This window comes from Leguminivora glycinivorella, chromosome 1 (genome assembly GCF_023078275.1).
Source record: "Leguminivora glycinivorella isolate SPB_JAAS2020 chromosome 1, LegGlyc_1.1, whole genome shotgun sequence".
Taxonomy (NCBI): domain Eukaryota; kingdom Metazoa; phylum Arthropoda; class Insecta; order Lepidoptera; family Tortricidae; genus Leguminivora; species Leguminivora glycinivorella.
This window is the reverse complement of record NC_062971.1, coordinates 10,474,616-10,495,970: the sequence shown is the minus strand read 5'-3', so window position 1 is coordinate 10,495,970 and position 21,355 is coordinate 10,474,616. Positions and strand designations below refer to the sequence as shown.

Genomic DNA, 21,355 nt, shown 5'->3' with positions numbered 1-21,355 from the left:
GATTTTGTACTCATCATGACAGTTACGTACTGAAAAAAGCCGCTGAACTCTGAAAATTAGAAATACTAACATAATACATACATACACCGTTTTCCGCACCTTAAGAAAGAAGATTACGATTTTTAATAAATGAAGCAATTTTTTTATTGTCTCGATAAAAGAACACGGCGTTGCAAGTAAGTAGCCACGAGTGCCACGACAAAGTGTTTTAAATACCTAATGTGTTAATTTTATCTGGCCTTCATTAAGATTCTCTGTGCTATTACCATTTTACCGAAATACATAGATTTCGTACCAACTCATGAAACAAGTTAAATAGAAGCATTGCAAGTGCCATTCCATACACTTCATGATATCCTTTCAGATTGTTTTGACGTTGCAATTTGAAGGCGGTAATCGCTGACCATTAGACAATTTATTTGCACGTTTTCGTTTGCTTCCTATGTCAATGATTTAAATAGATATGACGGACTAGTGTTATTTCAAGCTAACTTTGCAGCGATTTTGACAACACAAAGAGTGTAAGTATTTTCATAAATGTTAACTATGAATTTATGCCTTTTAAAATAACACTTCTACTTCAACACTCTGAACTATCAAACTCTCTGTAAGTGCAGAGTTAACTTGGTATGTCTCAATATATATTTTATTTAAGCCCATCTAGCATTATACTGTTTATCTCGGGCTTAACCCATTATGTAGCTTTCTCATACATAAGGTTCTAGTAAAGCTAAGACAAAGTATTTTATGTCTACGCTTATATTGTCAATTTTCTTAACGTGTAGAACGACTATAGGCCAGGCGAGGATGGAGTATGTCCGACATGAATGGCACACGCTGAATGAGCCATGAATCAGCCGGTCAGAATGTCTTACATGCTACAAGCAATGCCCGAGTGCGAATACGAACGTTGCTTGTCGGTACCGGGCGGACGAATCAATTTGTGTTTGAGCACGGAGGAAATATATCTTAAATTTATTAGTGTGTATACGAGAGTAATAAAATCACTGGCAAGCGGTATAATATTAGTAAATTTTACTATTCGAAATAAAATAAGTAACTGGAAACCGAAGCTCGTTACTATATGTATTTTATAGACATGGTGACCATATGATCCGATATCAGCCATGTTACGAACTGCCAAATAAAATGTTGAGTAACGCTCCTTACAACTCACTAGATATTTTAAAATACCATAATAAAAATACCATTGTAAACAAGTCATAAGTTACAACGATGTTGCAAAATTAAACAATTAATCTATTTTAATGAAACGCTTCAGACGTTCCACTACTATCTAAAATCACCGGCTAAACACTTGTAAGTGTCGCTTAAATCTAACCCAATCACTCTTCAAAACATAACGTGCTAAAACAGATCTTGTATCCTTAGCTTAAGAAGGTTAGTCCGTATGATTTTGGCAAGCACTTTGACGATGCAACTGTCGTTTAAATTAACTAGTGCGCTGCAGGTCGTGCTGCATTTGGCACGTTCGTATTTATTTATGCCACCGAAGCTAGTAAGCGAGGGTTATGCGATTTAGTAATCTGATTTAGTGATGTGCGCCGTGTGAATGAAATAAATGACACGATACTGCAGTGTTGCGCAGTTTCTCACAAATCTTTGTTGGGTTGCATCCGTCAGTAGTATACTAGCGGCCTCTATACATATTTCCTTCAAGCCCAAGTTATAGCGACATTATACACTGTATTTAAACTCTTATAACCTCGACTGCCAACACCAGACATTCACTCCTATATTAATAGATACGTGTTGATTCTTATTTATGTCACCATATATATTTGACTTAAACGAAACATCACGATCAGACATTGAAAACATAGGTCCTCTAAAACAGCGAAGCTTTATGCTAAAAACATTCAGCACACATTCCATAGGGAGACATACACATTGCTCTAGATTTAGGCGTTTTCATTTCTGCACGGATAGAGTCGTCAGTCGCCTGTACCACGGCTAGGCAATAAATTAGAGCTCGAATGTTCAAAGTGTTCCCACGAAACCGTATCAAGATGCAGCGCCCTAGAACACCGAGTCGAAAACGGGGACGAGCGAAATCTACCCAGTACTCTCCGCAACTCGCTCGTTAACCTTAAACCCAGTTTCAAAACTAACTTTAAAGCACCCATGTAAGGTATACGTTTAAAAACAATGAAGGAGCGACATAGGAGGTCCGTAAAGTAAGCAGTGGAAATGCATTATTCCCTTACTCGATTTATTTCGCCTGTGTGACATTCGTTGCGTTTTGTTAGCTGTCACTCGTTCACACTTGGTTGTGTTTGTTTGTAAAGCGTTTTAATTTTGTATTGGGTTACAAGGAATATACATTATACAATCGTCTTTGAAGCAATTAAGGCTAGAGTAGGGAATATTCTTTATTACGTATGTGTTAAGACTCCTATTGCATCTAAGAGCATAAAAACAATTCAACCGTGTGGTAAATTAACAAATATAGATAATTATGGTTAAAACAAAAACTGAAAAGATAGACCAAATAACTCAAAAGCGAAGCATGGCAGAATGCCTCACCATAAATTTCATGATTTTTTTTTGTCATCCATTAATTGCTTAAAAAACCAATAGCTCCAGTTTGCTTCCCTTGCAAAGTGATATATTGTGAAAGCTTAGTAAAATGAGTAAATTGCCTTTGAAATTATAGCTACAGCTTGGTTACGTCTTTCGTTTCATCTACATTGCTTTTTCACGTAAAAGGCCTCTATGTATATAATTTACAGGTACATACCGTGTAAGTAGGTAATTGTCCAGTAAGCTGCCGACCTAGCCAATGTGACGACCGCTTGGGTTGCCCTCGCTACGAAGCGTAGACGATTGATACGTTGGCTACGCGGCTTGCAGAAATTGCAGAGACTGAATTCCCCTGCATACACACTTGTTTGCAGGGAAGTTCAGGTATCTCTGCAGCTTACTGTACCGAATTCTTTTTGCGGACATTGAGTGCTTGAAAATGGATATCGAAGTTCTTCGAAATATTTGACACTTCGAAATAGTTAAACAGCACAACGCAATTCGGGCAACTAAAGTAGATGACTTAAACCTATACGCTAATTGACAGATTTCCTGATTCAAATAACAGCTATCTAAAATTGAATAAGGTGTTAGCTAGTTATTCGTGACTTGTTCTGTTTGATTTTGGTTATTGAAATAACGTCGTCCACTTATGTCTATTCAATACACCTATTTGTAAAGTTAGGCAATAACGGCTTTAGCGATACTATCGACCAGACACCATAACTGCAACAATGCCTATATCTTGATAAAGTAATATTTGTGTTACACAAACCAAGTTTATTTAGTAACTAAGATTATGGCCCGTTTCATGTAGACTACTTCCTGAACCCAACCCAACATTTTGAGAATATTTACTTCAGTCCAAGGGTCTGGGGACCCTACGGTTCGTCCCTATTTCTGAAGAGTAGTATGGTCCTGAGGCAAAGAAGTTTGGAGACCTTTGCCATAGTGTGATAACTCTAATACGTAGGAGCAATCAGATGGCATAAACATTCTCCGATACCCCTTCACGGATCTGCAAAATGCCCAGCATGCCATTGCCTACGACTTATGGAAATAAACTTCTTAACCTTGGTCGTATTAAAATCAATTAATAGTATAAACGTGATTAAGCCACATCCGTAATTGTGATTGATAGAGTCGAGAAAACAATGGAGCTCGGACAGACAGACCGGATAGAAATTACGATATATATATCCATTGATCACGAATGAAAGTGGAGCAATATTATGTTTACACGGTAGGGTGGTCCTTATTTTGTCGATGTTATATTTTTATACGGGGCACCCGCTTAATGTAAAATCTAACCCTAAAAAACCAATGTATTTTTTTTTTCAGAATTTTTAAATACATTTTAGGGGTCGCTACCTCACTTTGTAAATTTGGATCCTCCATACAAAATGCAATTTTTTTTATCTATTTTTTTAGATTTTTCGTTGTGGGGCGAAAAGTCATGGTGTATTAAAACCATTGTAATTTGTTTTCAGAATTTTTAAATACATTTTAGGGGTCGCTACCGCACTTTGAAAATGTGGACCCTCTATACAAAATGCTATTTTTTATTTTTTTTTCCGATTTTTCGTTGTGGGGCAAAGAGTCAGGGTGTATTAAAGTGCAACTTAACATAAAATAACGCCGCTGATTTTTTTAAAATTATTTATTCATATTTTAGGGGTTCTAAGACTTCTAAAGTAAGTTCTTCCAAATTTTGAAAAGTGCGGTAGCGACCCCTAATTAATGTATTTAAAAATTCTGAAAACAAATTACATTGGTTTTAATACACCCTGACTCTTTGCCACACAACGGAAATTCGAAAAAAAAAAAAAAAAAAAACATTTTGTATGGAGGGTCCAAATTTTCAAAGTGCGGTAGCGACCTCTAAAATGTATTTAAAAATTCTGAAAAAAAAAATACATTGGTTTTTTAGGGTTAGATTTTACATTAAGCGGGTGCCCCGTATAAAAATATAACATCGACAAAATAAGGACCACCCTATTACACGGCCACTTTGATAATTACTGAATTAATCATTCAATTGTGGAAGCCATTATCATAACCGTCAACTGTTATCTGAAGATTTGGAAAATAATTGGATTGCAATTGTATTGTCTCCGTATCGCCTTTTATAAAAAACTGGTTTTGGACAACTTAATGCTTGCGCTTCTAATAAACTATTAGTAGTTTGAAATAGATGGATTGATTGCTTCAATTTATGGATTCTACAAAATACATCCATACTAATACTATAAATGGTAAAGTGTGTGTCTGTTTGTTTGTCCGTCTTTCACGGCAAAAAGGAGCGACCCGACCGACGTATTGATGTCATTTTTTAAGTGGAGATAGTTGAAGGGATGGAGAGTGGTATAGGCTACTTTTTGTCTCTTTCTGACTCCCTACTCCCCTAGAACGGGGGGTGGAAGTTTGTATGGATGTGTATTTTAGATTTTAACGCGAGCAAAGCCGCGGACAAAAGCTAGTAATATAATAATTCGAAAAACTTCAACACTTTATGTATAAAAAGTGTTGAATAGGCTATTTATTATGCATCGACAATTAAACCTGGAAGTCCTTTATTGTTCAGAATATTACTGAAATTCCATACGTCTCTTTTACGTGGAAACCAACAATTTAAGACCAATAAATGCCACCATATCACGTTGCACCACAGCGCCCCCTATGATACCTATGACCCACACGTTGCGTCGCTAGGTAGCTGGCGACCCCTAAACTGGGCCACCTGGGTTCGTGACCCGCTCCGTCCTGCGTCTGCTCCTATTGTCTGTTATTTTGGATGTGGTACAATATTTACATTGCATTTTAATTGGTCTATTTATATTATATACTAGTAGCACAACGCCGTTTAAACACATAGAAAAAAGAAGTAGAGTAATAAACACTAAATTAAAAGCACAGAGCTCAAAATAACATTACAAATGTGCTAATATGTACGTAACCTAATATATTTACTTAAAATAATACAAAGTCTTTCTATTTTTTATTTGACAGAGATAAATTCCGTTTTTCGTTTCTCAAAAAGAAAAGAGAAATCCTACTACATATACCTATTACCCAAAAATAACCATTGTTAAGCCCATTCCCCTGAATTCGCCACATTTAGTTGTTAAAAAAGTAAGTAGGTAAGCAAATTAATGGAAACTACAATAAATATAAGCCATTATTAGTTTAACACCTCTGTCATTAAGACAGGTTTTAATTTATTAGCTATTATTATTTTATGTAGTCCTGTTATTAAGCAAATTCTTTGCCACTCTATAATTTACGATAGCAATTTATGCCTCTTAAGTTGCCTAGCTATATACCTGTTTCCTTTTACAGTTTATAAACAAAATCCCGTTGCAGTTGTTTTCTTCAGCAGATTGGAAGAAACCCGCCCCAAAAAGAAGCTGAAGCATTAGATATTTTTGTCTTTTCTGCGGATTCACATAAAAACTGTAAAATTACTGAAAGATCCCTAATTACTGAAAATAAAGTAATGTCTATTTTCCTAACCATCAAAGCAACATGTTTATACATACGCGTTTTCACTCATACGTCGATATAGACTTAAATAAATCTCGTAAAGTTTTTTGAACAACCACTTTGCTCTCTTAACTTGTACTACATACAAAGTACAAACGACTGATAGCGCTATCTCGGATAATGCTCCCGCAATTGAAATGTGTCGCTGTGACAGGCTGCGTGCGCGCACGCGGATATGACGCGAGCTTTATTGCGCACACGCCGCTCTTCGCACAAACAACCAAATATCAACCTCCAACTACTTCTGTTCTAGTCTAGACTCCTTTCTAGAACACTTAAGATTCGAAATGCAAGAGACTAAACTACCCTTTAATACAGTCTACTTCTTAAACTGTTCTTGTACCTTGTTTATTATAATTGCAATGCACAGCAATATTTATTGCACGCGTTTTTTATTTGCAATTTGATACGTGTTTTTTAATCAACTTCCAATTTAAACGGTTGATGAAGTTGACAGGCCGATGTTTTTATTATTCTGACATTCATGAGTGTTTATAGCCATTTGTTTATTACACCAAAACACGCGTGTGCCCTGTAGTAAAATATCTCGTTAGTGCCTACTTTCATTCATTATTACGTTTCATATTTATTATTGTAATCGAAAATCGAAATGTTATTGGCTGCTGACCGTTTAGTAATAAATATGATATTCCATTTTTTTTGTGTAAGATTACAAATTAAAAATTCTAAAAGTTCTGATTTTGATAAAAAAATTTAGGAAAATGTACAAAAAAAATATCTTACAGAATAGAACTAACTTAACGGTCCCTGGTTAACTTTGTTGAATGTTGATACATTTTTTTTAAAATTATTTCAGCACTTCAAACATAATTCCGATATAAGTGCGGAAAAGAGGAAGTTCGAAACGAGTGGCGATAAATTAAAACACAACCGAAGGGAGTGTTTTAAATCGACACGAGTTACGGATTTCCTTATCGCACGTGTATCGTACGACGTTTTTCAGTACAGATGGCCCTCCGAAGTTTCTACCTGACATGTAATGAACCACTTCTCGCACTAGTATTTTAGCATTTTAAATGTATAAGTACTATATTCGTAATCAAAGACCACGATCTTCGATCATCCAATGGCTACCATTGATCTTACGCAACCAAATCAGTTCATTTGGGCACCATTGTCTCAAGTCGAGCCTCCATGCAGCATTAATTGTTGGACGTGTTGCTCAAGGATGAAGATTGCTATCATTCTATTGATTACGGTTACATGTCATGGCCACGTGGAATTAGAGCTTACTATCTAATTACAGGGGCCACGGCCACGTAAGCTTGTGGAATTACTGAAATTACATAGGTAATAAATAAAATTGACATAGGTAATTGGCAGTTGGCACAAGGGCCAAATCCAATGAACATGCTATTGGTATGGTAGGTATGTTTACTAACAAAGGGCAGAAGCTTTTATATAAGGTGTTTCGAAAGAAAAAATCGTAACTTGTTATTGGTATATTATTTCAAGCAAATAGTTTTATACTTACTATACTCGTCATCATGCCCTTATCCCAGTCCCAGTCACTTGGGGTCGGCGCAGCATGTCTTCCTATTCCATACATCTCTATCACCCATCATCTCATCATTAACTTTTTGCTTACTATTAATTTATTATTGAGGCCTGATTTAGACGGCGCGCGAACTCACATGCGATTTTAGTTACATTGCGGGCTGTTGAGGTTACATACAATTTTGCATAGCCATCAAATACCGCAATGTAATAAAACTCGTATGCGAGTTCTCGAACCGTCTAAATGGGCCCTGAAACCTAATGTTTTCTATTTATAAACATGTAAACATGACGTAAATTAAATATCGTGAGTATCATAATTTTACAAGTTTTTGTTCAACTTTGTTATTTTGGAACCGCTTGTCATATTTTCCCCAATCAACAAAAAATAACAATTCAATATAAATAACTAAAATTACGTAGCTATCGTGATTGCACGGTTAACTTACAATGTTTTCGGCTTTCTTTAGAGAATTTAGTGGAAACAGTTTTTGTTGGGGGTAACTGTCTCATTCAGTAGTTGGGAACAGATAGACGGCTGACATCGTGACCGCTGAAGCGCATCGGGTCACGACTGACGACCGACGACCCGGCGTTGTCCAATGCCTCTGTGTCGAAATTTACTTTAAGCTGTGTCGCCTATCTTGAACGAACATCTAGATCTAATCTACTATCATACTACTGCTTGTTTGTCAACATAACAAATCTTTATTGGTACAAATTAATTAATAAAAATGTCAAATGTCAGGTTTATAAATTTACCGTCTAATGAAATATTTCTGTTTGCCAATCGTAATCCACAATTCACAAAATTAATAACACATATAATTGGCTGACTGATTCTACGGGGGACAAAAGAGCTGGCAGCTTCCTCGCTCAACGTATAAGTGTTGCAATTCAGCGAGGAAATACTGCCAGCATTTTGGGCACTATGCCTCAGGGGCCCTCGTTAGACTTAGATTTTTAGTTTTCTTTTTAATTGCCTAGTTTATGATATTTATTGTATGGAATTTTTATTTAAGTGTTTTAATAAATAAACTAAAATGTATTGAATAATTGGGTTTATACAGTGAAACCTGGTTAAGTGGGGCCTGGATAAGTGAGAAACCTCTTTAGTTGGGACCCAAGGTGTGGTCCCGACACTTTCGCACCGATTTACCTCTATTAGTGAGACAAAACAGACCTCTATAAGTGAGATTAGCCTTTCCGATTTTATAGTCACATTTCCCTCTATTAGTGAGACAGAGTGTGTATTTTACCTCTGTTACTGAGACTATATTTGAAATGTATATGAACTTAATTGTTTGTTAAGAATTTTACACAGAACACCCCACTAGAAGCCAAATGCAAGCGATATTGTTCGAGACGCAAATCACCAATCCTTGCGGGGTGAGGCGGGCGCGCACGGTGCTGCCATTGGTCGTTTCAAATAATGGCGCGCCTTTATGATTAGCAGTAGGGATGGGAATGGGACATGTCTATTATAGACAATGGTACCGGTACCAGTACTGTGGTGAATTTGTTTTGCAACAAATTATAATATTATAATTAAATTATAATAAGGCCTAGTTACCCTTCGGGTTGGAAGGTCAGATGGCAGTCGCTTTCATAAAACTAGTGCCTACGCCAAATCTTGGTAGTAGTTTCCAAAGCGGACCCCAGGCTCCCATGAGCCGTGGCGAATGCCGATGCCGGGATAACGCAAGGAGGATGATAATTGTGATAGCATCTCAATAAAAATCATTCTAGTAACTAATAACTAAACTGTGCATTTTTACTTACGTTTACTAAGTTAAATAACCAACTAAATATTCTAAACTAATCAATGAACTAAATACCACTACAGACTCTACAGATTCTAGATAATTATTCACTATTACAAATCAGCTTTCTTTTATATTTCATAAAATGGTAGCACATGGTACGAACGGCAGTACGAAGTTCCCGCAACAGACATAAACTAACATGGCCCCATGCCTAGTCGTTTACGTGAAAGGGATAGCATATCACATTTTTAACTCGGTAAAGAGGGATGGACGCGCCTCGGCGCCGCTCAGCACAACCATATTGACCAGTATAAATGAACTCCGCGGACAATAAACAATATTCAACAAAATAATTAATTTGACTTAACTGTGGAATGTTGTTCCATCTTTTTTACATGTAGAAGTGTTAGAAGACTTGCCACACCACTTTATGCTGTAAGAGACCATTGTTTGCAACCAAAATTGATTATTTAAGATTTTTTCCCGAGCGGACACGGACACTGTTAGCGGGTCGTATACTTGGGCGCTACTGATCGGTGTCGCACGCGTTCAAACTTTTATAAACCTGATTTGTCGTATGCTTGGTGACCGTGAGTCGCCCTGTAAGGGCCATCTTGTTGTATTGATCTGTGGAATTTTATAAAAATTTACCTCTGTATCTGAGACACAGTCAATCTATGACCTCTGTAACTTGGACTTCATTGAAAATCTACTTCCATATTTTTAATAATTCTTAGCCTATCTTTAAATTACGCGATTGATCCTTTTTGTGTTCAGATGAGTTTAAGGGTTTTCTTGGTTATTTACAGTAATTAAAACTAAAATCTCGATAATTTACATAAAAATATAAAAAAAAAATACTTTCATAATATACCTATAAAAGTTTTAAGACACAATGACGTTAAGTCTTATCTTTTATTTAAATACAAGGCTTATTTACCTTTTCTTTTAAGTAGTATGCAACTAATAATAACTATATACAAAACACCTTATTTATCACCTCTATAACTGGCATACCCTCTATTCTGGCCTCTATTAATGATACCCTCTGTAAATGAGACAAACATTTTATTATCCCTGTCTAACTGAGACCCTGAATAAGTGGAATACCTTTTTAAGTGAGATAAATTTTGTCGTCCCTTGAAGTCTCACTTATCCAAGTTTCACTGTATTATGTTTTTTTAACGTTTACAAAAAGTGTTTAGCTAGAAAATAATTTTCCTTACATGGCGAAATTTATTTTTGTGCTGATTAGCGAGTCACAACGTGATTCACGCTATGATGACATATGTATTATATGTGTCCAATTGTCTATTAATAAAAAAGAAACCAACTTATTTCTTACTCGTATATTTAAAAACTTAAACTTTCAACCAAACTTGACCGCACACAATGGAGAAGCGCCTGGTCATCCGACCTCCGACACCACGGAAGCAGCCGGACAAAAAGCCACAATACGCGGTCGTGACGGCGGCCAGCCCCATTCATAACCGCTGAGAAGACGCTACGTGCAAGCATTTTCGCGCCCACCTGGACACTATTATACGATTTTGTTAAGTCAGCCTGTTTTAAGAGTCGGGGTAAATTTCAAACGTGTACATATATTGAGTTCGGAGTTTCATGGTTTTCTTACAGTTGATGAATAGATTATCAAGTTGAAATCTTGATATGATTTAAATTTTGCAGTATAGGTATCCGTATAGTATATGACTCTGAAAGTGAAAAGTAATGGTCCCCTACGAAATTCATGTTCCATGTCTAATGACCCTCATGTATTTTCTATTGATACGTCTTCATCTCTTTCATTATGATTTTTTTTGCCTAAATGTTTACTTATTATAGCTGCAATTAAAAAACTAGCAGTGAGAAACTGAACGATTAAATTTAATTAATATATAAGTGTAAAGATACTTCGTAACTGAATTCACATTATATATTTGTATAATTATGTTAGGATAATACTCTTACGAAATTAGTTACAACATGCACGAAGAGATGGCGCTGGCGTCGAGATAGATGTCGCTATCGTTTGGTCGACGTAGTTTCATGGGGCGACTCGCATTTTATTGTCTTGTTAACTTTGCGCAGAGGCAATATCGTAACCAATGAGGTTAATCCGAGGTGCGATTATTGCTAGTTGAAAACTTTACCAATACCCCGCCGTGTGGACGTGAAATACCGTCCGCTATGGCAATTTTTGAATGGCCGTAAAGGCCTCAAAATTCCTGTTCAAAGTTACACCATCATGCATGTAATGCACGGCTTGTAAAGAATTATCGAATTGTTTTTCATAAACCTTTCTTTTTAGGGTTCCGTACCAAAAAGGTACAACAGGAACCCTTATGGTGCGACTCTGTCCGTCTGTCACATTCCTAAATATCTCGAGGACTACTAATGCTATCAACTTGAAATTTGGAATAGTTGTGAACATTGTAAACCTCTACAAATAGAAAGTATAATTTTTTTAAATATATTAATTTTAATTGTAGAAAATGACCAAAATGAAAGGGGGGCAAACTGTAAATTTCAAGTTACTAGGTCAAGTAGGGTATCGTTGGAAAGAGGTCAAATTGAACGTAAATAAGCTATTTTTTATAATTTTTTTGTTGTGGAAAAAAAAAGAATTTTGAAGGAAAATGTAAAAAAAATACCGTTCCCTCCCCCCCCCCCTTATCTCCGAAGTTTACCAACGAAAAATTATGAAAATTTTAGTAAACATTGGTTTTAAATATTACAGGAAAAATATAATCGTGTTTGTATTTTGAATACTTTTTTTTTAATTCACAAAAAACTTTTCAGATTTTTACTTTCAATTTACCCACCCTTGCGGATGTATATCGTACTTCAAATGAATACGAGATGTTACGTAAACCATCTTCTGTCCAATAAAGTAAAAACTGTTTAAATCGGTTAACATTATAAAGAATTATCCCTGAAAAACCAGGTCGCGCAAATTAGTTAGCAAATTGACCGGGAGATGGCGCTATACACTATAATACTCATTAGTGCCTATACTTTTGTCTTCTAGTCAAGTCATTAGAGTTATATGAAAATATGAGATTATTTTTACTAGGTAGTTTGAAAGAAAGTTTGTACGGAACCCTCGGTGGGCGAGTCCGACTCGCACTTGGCCGGTTTTTATTTATTTTATTTTTGCTTCAAAAAAATCGACGAGAAAAGAACAAGTAGCATAATACTGGTTTAAACTATTTACATCGTAGAAAGAAACCCACTTTACATTTTTTAAGAACAAAATTGAATCAGAAAACTCGTGGTGATATGAAGGTAGCTATGGGCCTACAACATTAAGAGCGAGCTCTTTCAGCCCCAAAGTAGGAATCCATCCATCATCCATTACATTTTAAAAATAGCATTTATAACCGTATAACCAATTCGCGCTTCTTGGAACTATGACTGTACACTTTTTGCCAGTACGCTGACTATTTATAGCAATAGGCGGACATATAAAAAATGATTGGTAACATCCAACCACGTCGCGGTTTGTCGTTAACGTCCCTTTATAAATTGTCCTACTTCGTATCATTCCCATACCTACCGATAAATCATCCTATGATACATACATTTGAAAGCGAACTTTTAGATGTTTGTTGTACGACTCCGCATAAACTGCTGACCGAATTCGATTCTATCAAATGTTTATAAATTTCAAAGATAGTGCCAGGAACAGAAAATATGAAATTAAAAGAAAACTATGTAAGTACCCATTTAAAGTAATATTATGGACAATTCATAAAGCTATGTCAGATATTACAAAACATTAATATTTACGTTCACGCTTGTTCGTTTCATTAACCATCACAGAGGTTTAAAGTTTAAACCAGTCTGTTACAAAAGGGATTAATAAAGAACAAAACTTGACGCGATTACGCTCAATACACTTTTAATAGCGTCAGGCTTTGACATCCACACTGCGGTGAAAGCGGCCGATAATCGATACGAATGATGAAGAATCGATACATGGCTCGTATAATCGCATTATTGGCGCGCGGGGGGTCTCACGTGCCGTTTTATCGACTCGATGGGTGTTAATCGACTGTTTATTTATTTGTTTGTTAATGGGCTGCACAGTGGCAAAAATTTTACAATTTGCCATGTCATTGGCTAAAATTACATTTCAAACGAATTTGATCGTTGTTTATATCCATATTTGTTTGGTTTATATTCGCTTAACCAGAAACTTAAGAAACAAACAGCGCTTTAATACTTTGCGACTATCCATGATACTTAGCCGTAGCCTACGTAGTTATAAACTTAATTTCTTCCTATTTAAAAACCTGTTAATTGCAAACACGTGTATAAAATTATATGTACGCAAATATTGCTCATTTAATATCCAATCGTTTTAAATATGCACCACGCAATTCTACCTGCATAAAAAATTAAACCAGCAATTAATTTGCCGAATCGATTACATTTAATTATTATTATCATTCATCAATCTGTTCACAGCATTTACATCTAATATTACGATTAGGCACACGTAACAGGGTTAAAGAGTCAAGGTCCATGACATCAGCCTCCCTTTACGCGATCAAAACAAATTGACATCTCCGATTAATTACAATCAATTCTTTCCACAAACTCATGTGAAGTTTGACAGTCGATTTGTTACAAGACGCACGTTAGCCAATGCACTGTTAAAAATCAAACAACTTAACATTCGCACTCGCTCTCCAGCTAAATCTTGTTATTGAAAAAACAACTTTAATCCAAATGATTCACAGTTTGGTTCATAATCTGCAAGATGCATATGTGGTCAGAAGCGGACAGTTTAAAAATGATAATTTCAAAACCAGAATCAATCAAACCTTTACTTAACCTTAGCATCGGAAGCTATAAGGACGAAATGCCCACGATTGTTGAGTCAGTAAATGTTTTTAATTTTAACTTAGGTTCCGTCGGTTGTACCTACAATACCTACATTATAGTAAAGTTATTTAACTTTGACCAGAACAAGTTGTGACTTTAGATATACCGATATAGACACAGATATTTAGATACCTAATTTTAACTTTTTAACATTGACTGCCGAGTAAAGTGAAGCAGTTTAATTATGAGCAACATTTGCTTTATAACATTGAACAATGCTTACGACCACGAACTTAAGGATCTCTTTTTTTATACCCGATTTAAAAACATATTCCTCTCAAATCCGACATTAAACGTGTTCAAGATAAATTTGTCACAGTCTCGAGCTGTTTAATGCTATTTGGCTGAAAGGGTTTTAATGCGAATTTAAACGCATATTATGAGCTTTCATAAGTATACGGGTAATTTAAGATTTCGGCGGGAGTGTTCTGATAAGTGGTCCAAAGTGACTGGGCAGGCCAGCTGGACAATTTTTTATTATTTCTTTAGACTGTTCTCCTCGAAAATAAGTTATGATTATTATATTATTTACGTTAGTATACTTAGTATCTGCGGTTTGTGGTTGTCTACGTCTGCGAATATTAATGGCTCTAAATTCATCAAAAATGTGTCCACGAAATAAGAGGCCGTTTGGGATACAAATAATCAATTAATAAATTCATCAAGTCAAGATATACTCATATCCTAGAAGTATTAAAGACCCGCCTTCCTTTACAAAATATTTTAAATCAACAATAAATTTAATAGGCTCTATCAGATATAAATGTTGTTTAATTGGCAGTAAAGTAATCGCGTAACTGCATATATAAATTTTAATGCTGAGCTTCAAATAATATCTAAATTTAATATTTCATACATTTAACGGGCTTCAATTAACGGATAACGTACATAAGTAGCTAGTTATTTAAGCTCAGTATTTTATCACGATAATGTTCGTTTATGTCATTATTGGTCTTATATCAACCATTTAAAGGACCCTAAACAGGCCTAAAAGCAGTTGTTACTTGACAACTTACTTATTAAATAATCATAACAGTTTTAGGCATTATGCACATGTATTTTAACAAGCATGTATGTATCTTCTTGCTGTACATACAGAGACCTATTGACAAAAAGCTTCGGAAAGGCCAGAATCAACTGGTAAAGCGGTCAGTATCAGCCACGCATGGAATGTCGCGCCGGACACGTGCCGGGCCCGGGCCCCGAACACCCGTGAAATTACCGCTTTTTCCTGCCAACTGCCAACACACATGATTTGCACTTCCATTGTTCTGCCGTCTGGCTTATAGGGATGTTTCATGCATGGCTTCATTTCTTATCGCATTTTATTATATGAAGAGATTTAAAACTTGAATATTGGTATTTAGAGCGCATTAAAACTTCAACGTATGACATTACTCTTTAGTTTCACTCGGTCAAGATTTTTTATAATGAGCGTTAAAATCGTGATGAAATATTATATGTATATCAAATCGTGTTACATAACCAGGACATACTTACTGCGCTGAAACATTAAAAAGATCAATACGAAGCCGAAGGATACGGCTCGATGCGCGGGATCGATGGATTGATTGCGCAAGCATCGATTAAACGGCGCGTATATCAATCGCCATTACCGCTGGCTGTCAATAATGGGATCGCATGAATCACGAGCAGAGCTGCCGCTGTGGCGAAATATGGAGCTTTTGTTGTTTTAAATGCTTTTAGTGATGGGAAATGGTTTTCAATGTAATCGATCCATTGCCACTGGTTTAGTAAACCCACACAACATTGTCTACTTACTTGACTTACCTTTACCAACATTACATTACTTAGATAGACTTACATTAGAATTAAAGCAGATTTAATGTAATTTTGATATACACCGTGTTTCACTTAACAATAAAAACATGAAAACCGTTTGTTCAGAATCGAGAGTAGAATCGATTGAGCTATATCTTGATGGCGGTAATATTTTTGTTTAAATTAGTATTATTAGTTATTTTTTATGTGCCTATTTTATTGTATTCGTAATACAACATTGTGTATATCGCATTGATAGAGGTTGTTTATCTTTTTCAGTATTTGGGGGTATTAATACTGGCTGGTTACTTGGACGATTTTTTTTCCGCTACGAGTTCGACGTTGTTTGTCAGTTTAATCTTAATATTTATCATAAGTCATAACAAATTGAACTCGTACCTAATTACAACCTTGTCATTTTGACTATTGGGTTTAAATTTGCTTACTGCGATTACCTGTCCAATTTGAAGTTTACTGTGACAAAGCTTTAAAGTGTTTTACAGTGACATCTTAGCTGTCTATTGGTAAACCTTATGTCGTTGCAGTAACGTACACAAATAAATAGTTTTATGGTTTATGATGGTAGTTAGCAATTATTTTATTGAGTGTAGAGCTATAAGTCAAGTAGAGCTGTACAGAAAATTAAAAATGCAATTTAAAAAAAAGTAACCATCACATTAAAAGATGAATACTCTAGATGATTTAAAAAAAATAAAAATCAGTTGGGGTGTCTGAGGTTTTGAGTGATACCGGAAACACGTTGTATATCATTGAATATTGATTACTATTGGTTGATTTTAATCTCAATTATGTCGTTTTCATAGCGAATGTTTCGGTGAATATTGATTTGACAGAGTAAGTTGGTACTTAATTACTACATGTTTCCTCTCTGTGAATCGTACTTTATGTTGTCTGTATCGTCTCTGGTGCATAATACATATAAATATCTAATATAATATTAATCAAAATAAATATAATGTTCCAAATAAATACAAATTCAATATTGAAAACCTAAAACATTGACTCATTTGTCCCTCGCGTGTAAGTTATCTCATACATGTACATACTGACTGCTACCGATGCCTTTTATCTTTTTTATTTTTCTCCAATATGGACGTCTAAATTCAAACGAGTATTTATCAATCCCTGACAGTTATGGAGACACCAACATGGCCCTGATAAGCCTTCTTGCAAGTGTTTGGCAGCTGCGTCATTTTGTGCTCATTTATTATTTTTTAAATATTTCGTATCGGTGAGATTTGTTAAGAATAATGTAGGTGGTGATTAGCAAGAGGTATTTCTCTCTGGTATGAGAGGTATCTTATTATTTAATTAATTAAAGTATTTATTATTAGTAATTTAATTAAAGTATATTTATGGTTAGTGATTGTGTGTTCTACTTGCCGACAAGTGAGAAGTTAGGTACTTATTTAATTGTCATTGATAGATTACAATTTATATCTATACATAGAAACATATTATCAATAAAGCTAATCGTCTGATAAACTATTTACAAATCTTTAAGTCGAAGAAATGAAAAAGTAACTCAATGTGTATTTCCAAAGTAGCGATCAATAGCTTAAAATATATATTTCCAGATTGATGGTATTAGGGTCTTTGACACTCTTAGTCCGGCATTTTCGGCACGGGCCAACCGGCAAGTAATAATTATTCTGAGTGTCAATAAATAATAAAGTGGCCGCGCGCGTCTTGAGTGCTCGTTCGTCTCTCTTATCTCAATTCTTAATGCGCCTCTTTGCTCGTTATTCTTTTTTTTTTTTGTTTTTTCAACATGTCATCCAGTGGTGAGGTTAAATTCTGTGTTGACAGCATGAAGGTTTTATGTTTTAATCTCGACTTAATGTTCATTCAGCAGCATTAGGCTGTTGTAGGTTGTAGCTCGGTTCTATTAATTTGGATCAGATTTGTACTTGGTGACATAAATGAATATTTTATAGGCCAGTTTCTTTGCTTAACAAATTTTATCCAACGTATCAATTCGAGCTGTGACTTTCAAATAAATTAAAAGCAATTGATCAGTGCGCTTAAACTGGCTTGGCGAGTTGTAGTTACATATTCGTAGCATCGTCCATCGATCACGCACTTCGGATTTATGTTACGTAATTGCGGTGCGTCTGCGCACATTGCAATGATTTTGCTTATTATGTTGTTTTTGAAAGATTTGTTTTGTGGTTTTTCCTGTTGTGTTACTGAGAAAAATGATAAGATGATATATATTTTTATGCAAACATGTCAAACTGTGGTTTAATGTCTGATATCTTCTCTTTATTTTAAAATGTTTGGATAACAAATTAGGTAGTATCTACTTGCAAATGCCATTTACAATCTCGCGCCAACTGTATCATTACGGATTACAATATCTCCATCAACATACCTTAGATCTTATTTCCTGACCACTCAGCAATACAAACGTACCATTTTAGCCACCACCAGGCCAAGGTCAGCTAAGTTCAAACTGCGGTCGTACGGATACTGGCTCTGCTCAATTAGTGGCAATCTTCACCACAACTCTGTCAAGGTCCGCCATCACTATTAGGAATATTAGGATGGTACTTAGGTATTTGCATGTACTGTATGCCCCTTTGAACATATGAGGAAGTCTTCATGATGATGTTTTTGCAGTAATCAGACGTCAATAGAAAGAGGAAATCCGAACTAATGTTTTTATTAATCATTTTAACAGCACTAAGTGGCTGCTTGAAGAATGAAGGCATAATTTGTTCCGTATTGTCTTGGAATTATGTACCATGGCAAAAAACCGTTAATAGGCAAAGATTACTATTGAATAAAAAGCCGGACATGTGAACATATCTTACCAACTCGTACCTATACCTACTAGAACGAACTTGGTGCGGCGTTATTTATTAGATTCGTAGCATAGATAAAACATTTTTATGGTCTATTGTATGCCGCAGTTGCAAGAATTTGTTATTAATTCGTATTTATCAGCATATAACAAAACGATAAAATAATTGCTACTGTATATTACATTTCCGATACATTGCCTCAATGAATACCGTCACCAGCATTCTAACTGCTTTCAAGCAGGGTCCATATACACTAGAAGACTTAGTAGATGGCATTTTTTTTATAAAATATTTTGGCACCTAAAAGCAGTTACCGAATAACCAGTTGAACCAGTAGTGGTTGGTATATACGAGTATACCAAATGGTTATTAGATACTATCGCACTCAAAAAACGATCAATAATTTTATGCAAATACATATTTAGTACAATTCCAATATCACAGACTGCAGCTGCAATAGTACTTTCGCTGCATCCAAGGTTTTCCAAACAAAAGCTGTGCAATACCTGCACCCCATGTAATATAGCACATTTAGTAATCCACGAGATGAGAGGACATCTCCGCTCTGTCATTAGAAGGCGCCACCGCTCGCCTGTCATTTAAAACCTAACCGTACCGTTAAATGCTGCCTTGCTGTTTGGATTAATTCTACGCTTATGCAATATTTCCATTGTCGCTCGAAGCTTCTTGAAATATGTAATTTAAGGTATATCAACATTGCAGTTTAATAATAAACTTGTACACACTTAGATCTAATGTAGGTACTCATGCTAATAACAATAATATAATATAACTCAGTAAAATGTTGTGTTAACTCCTTTTTAAAATGTATCTCGCCTGGCAGTTATCCAAACATCTGTGACAACGTTTGTTTGATTCCCATGATCCACGTGGTGTAAGTGTGAAGGTCGCGCGAGCCCCGTGACATCGGTGATTACATTCCCCGCCCTGACCCCCTTGCGGTACCAGCGGGTACACAAGTGCCATTACCAAAGCCTAAGGTTCTGGATACAGTGCAGCCTATCGAAACACCTGTGATGCTTGTTTGATTCCCATCTACATGGAATACTGGCAGCGGTGCGAAGGTCACCCTTGATATCAATTATATTGCACTGCCCGCCCAGACCCTCAAGCCGTGGTTAAAATTGTGTGCTAATTTTGATATAAAAAGAAGTAATAAGGTGACTAATGCTGGAAAGTTGTTTATGTATAAATAACAAAATGTATAGGTAGATTTATTTATACATTCATACATACTGGCCTTAGCGTCTATTTCAGACGATTTATGGTGCAATGTCCGAGAGACATCGCTTTTGATGGCAAGAGACCTATGCGAGAGCGACATATTTTGTCACATAGCTGACAAGGGAAGCTTGCAACCGATTGCGACGTTTCGCTATGGTGTCTTCTTTCCCTTTTGTTAGCAAGTGCCGCAGACCAGGTCTCATCGATGAAGATTTATTTATATATTGTAAATTATGAAATATCTAATACTTTGATCATCTATTGGCATTTTGAATAGGATTGTACCGCACCATCAAGCACGTATTCGGTCGACAGCCGCTAATGGGGTATCGGCGGTAATTCACGTCTGTTGGTCTTACACGTTTAGCACGCTGTGACGCATGGCGTCATCCCGCCATGCTCATCGCTCGTTTGCCAACACATCAAAACATGCCATGGTAAAATTCATTCTTGGCGGTTGACTATGTCAACTACTGACTATGTTACTGTGTCAACTGTCGTCCTAATGCCGTGGCTTGCGTGGGCGACGGTCGCGCGATGGTCGCGCGACGGCGATGCGACGCATACGAAATCAAACCTTATCGATATGGAAGTAGACGATGCGATGAGACGCAACGGCGACGGTCGCGCGACCGTCGCCCACGCAAGACACGGCGTAATGGGTTGAATAGTTGACCGAAAAAGATAGATTGCTGGACGAAAACTGTACCAATTAAGTACCAACTAAACGAGTCTTAAGTGACATTTAAGCAAATCTTAGATGTGAATAAACGTTAGCCTTCTGTGACACGTAACTAAATAGCATTATCCCAAACACCATCAACATCACCCAGCAACGTAACCGACCTGTGCATTTTTGTTACATGTTGCATGTATCGTGTTTTAGGTATTTCGAATAGCGTCCGTGTATTATAAAAACGTTATAACATTCAACAAATGGAATTTTTCTATATAATTATGCGACGACGGGGTGGGGGCTGAATTGGTAATACATGAAAAAAAAATCTGTGTCGAAACACGCACAAAGCATATACTGTAATTTTTTTCATTTTGACGCACTTAGGCTTCTGTCTATTATAGTTAGATAGGATTGTTAGCACATTGTTCAGAACTACTAAGTAAGTTACTGTAAGGCTAATTCAGTTATGGTCTTAAAGGTTCAATTCATGTAAACGATTTTACCATTCCTATACCTTATATTGCACAATTCTATCGGAATTTGAGTATCGCACCGGGCTT

At 36.0% G+C, this 21,355-nt stretch overlaps 1 protein-coding gene and 1 non-coding gene across 2 annotated transcripts in view; both read left to right on the top strand.

Annotated features, from left to right (window-relative positions):
• The window catches only part of LOC125230185 (tRNA (adenine(58)-N(1))-methyltransferase catalytic subunit TRMT61A), an 88,105-nt gene that overhangs the window by 61,302 nt on the left and 5,448 nt on the right, over positions 1-21,355 (top strand). The gene's annotated exons all lie outside the window — the stretch shown is intronic.
• Positions 11,448-11,586, top strand: LOC125233967. Its single transcript, XR_007177912.1, has one exon. It is a non-coding gene; the product is annotated as a U4 spliceosomal RNA (small nuclear RNA).